The 2,310-nt window shown below is 45.9% G+C and overlaps 1 pseudogene; it reads left to right on the top strand.

Moving 5' to 3' along the window:
- LOC136654940 (5S ribosomal RNA) lies at positions 1–117 on the top strand (annotated as a pseudogene).
- Positions 118–2,310: the final 2,193 nt, after the last annotated feature.

Raw genomic sequence — 2,310 nt, 5'->3', positions numbered from 1 at the left:
GCGAGCAACTGTTACCCTGCACATGCCTGATCTCATCTGATCTCTGAAGCTAAGCAGGGTCAGGCCTGGTTAGTACTTGGATGGGAGACCGACTGGGAATACCGGGTGCTGTAGGCTTATACCATAGCCTTTCGAGACTGAAGGTTGCCAACCAACCAACCAATGTGAGATACAGGAAGCTGGACTAGATGGGCTTATGGCCTGATCCAGTGGGGCTGTTCTTGTTCTTATCACTTAGTTGTTACTCAACACATGAAGACATTCAGGGAATAGATACAGTCTTTCATTGAAAACCATGGTGTTTGAGGTCATGTGAGGTGGTATAACACTTTTATCTGTGACACTTAGGGGCCAATCCTGTGGGCCTTCACTGTTGGTGCTGAGCTCCAGTATCGGCACTAGGTGCCATAAACATGCCATAAAGCACTCTTACGGCACCAGGGGAGGAGGGAGTACTGGCATTAGGCCAGTGCCAGTAGGTGCTACACCTCAGCGCCATGGGGACAGCTGGTGCTCTTCCATCACTGGCCAGTGGTGAGTATTTTTGGGGGTAGTGGGGCAGGACAGGGCAGAGGGAGGGGAGGATCAGGCCTAGGAGAGGGGCGGAGATGGTGGCAGGCTCTACTGCCATATCCTATCCTCCCTCCTGGCCTGGGCAGCCCAACATGGGTCTCCTCAGTTCTGTGCCCGCTCAAATGCGCGCACAGAGCCGAGCAGCCTCCAGCTGCTGCCTGCCTGGGGTAAAGGAGCAAATGCTTCATTCTCCTGAGGAGATCTATGGCACCTGGCACCCGCAGGATACGGCAGTCACCATTTGGGTGCTGCTGGAGCCGTGGGCACTGGGAACCATAGGATTGGGCTGTCAGACTCTCTTTACTTGATGGTGATCATGTACATATGCCACCAAACACACACACATCCCAGCCAACTTTTGAGAAGGGCAACTAGATAAGTTGCTCAGTCTCTGCCCCATCCCCATCCCCTTTATAATCTTTGTAATACTTTTGATGTCTACTGTAAATGTCTTTACACATTTGTTTTCCTCTTTACAGCAAGCCTGGCTGATACCCTGCTAACTGCTCAGGCAAACAGCCCCCCTCCCTGTGTGTGTGTGTGTGTGTGTGTGTGTGTGTGTGTGTGTGTGTGTGTGTGTGTGTGTGTGAGGTAAGAGATGGAGCTTTCCCTGCTTTGGAAAGCTGCCTGCTGCCCAACCTTCTCTCTCTGCTTTTGCATTTACTTCCTCTTGGTTTTGACCCTGTTATGCCGATTCCCCTTCTTCTTGTGCAGCCTGCGTGAAAAGACATTTCTGACTTGGCAGCTGGTGGTGGGCCAAGCAGTGTATATCAGAGAGCCAGAGGAGGGCAAAGAGCTACCATTTGTTGACTTCTACCACTGCAGTTTTTCAGAGGAGCCATTCCTTCCTTGTTTCACCCTCTGCTGCTTGCAGACCTTTCCTCAAACCTCTCTGCATCTCGCAGCACAAAATCTTGTTTGAGATCCCCTGAAGTCACGTTTCGAATACCTTCTCCGGTTGGGCCTCCTATAACAGCATCATCCATGCTTTGATTGAGTGTTGGCCTCTGATCTTAAACTTTGGTGCTGCCAGCTTGCTCTACCCAACAGTAAAACAGGAGATAGCTGTCAAAATTAAGAAGCATAGCACATTTTAATAGTACATCACTGCTGAATTGGACTGTGTTCAAAAATATATTGAGATCATTCACAGATAATAAAATTGCATAACCAGAAATGGATTGGCATGATATAAAACTATTATTTTCCAACAATACACTCCAGGAACATTTTGAGGTTATTCAGTAATATCCCATGTAAATAAGGCTGCAATCCTATCCCAACTTTCCTAAGCACCATTGAACACTCTAGGACTTACTTCTGAGTAGATGTGCATAGGATTGTGCCCTTGTATACCTTCTTCAGAATTACTGTGGAATATTCCATTTTACAAACCATAAAATACTGTTTGAGCGTCATCCTATGAGTCACAGTTCATGGGAAAAATTGCTTCTTTTTTAGAAAAGACCCCATTTTTTCATGTTTACTCTTGGAACTGTAAACTCTTGGAATGATGTTAAAATTGTACTTTGTGGTTAAAAAGATGTGTTGGATATGAAGAAGACATTCTGAAGGAGATGTGTTATTCAAACAGGAGATTACTAGATACCCTGCAGACTTATCCTGGAGTATTTTATCAGAAAATAATTGTATATTATGCCAAGCTATCTGTAACTATGTAATTTCATTATGTGTTAATGATAGAAAGGTCATTTGGTATATACAAGCCTTCAAATG

The sequence above is a fragment of the Tiliqua scincoides genome, chromosome 5 (assembly GCF_035046505.1).
Source record: "Tiliqua scincoides isolate rTilSci1 chromosome 5, rTilSci1.hap2, whole genome shotgun sequence".
In the NCBI taxonomy this organism is placed as follows: Eukaryota; Metazoa; Chordata; class Lepidosauria; order Squamata; family Scincidae; genus Tiliqua; species Tiliqua scincoides.
Note: the sequence above shows the minus strand (reverse complement) of the source record. Positions and strands in the feature narration are given on the sequence as shown.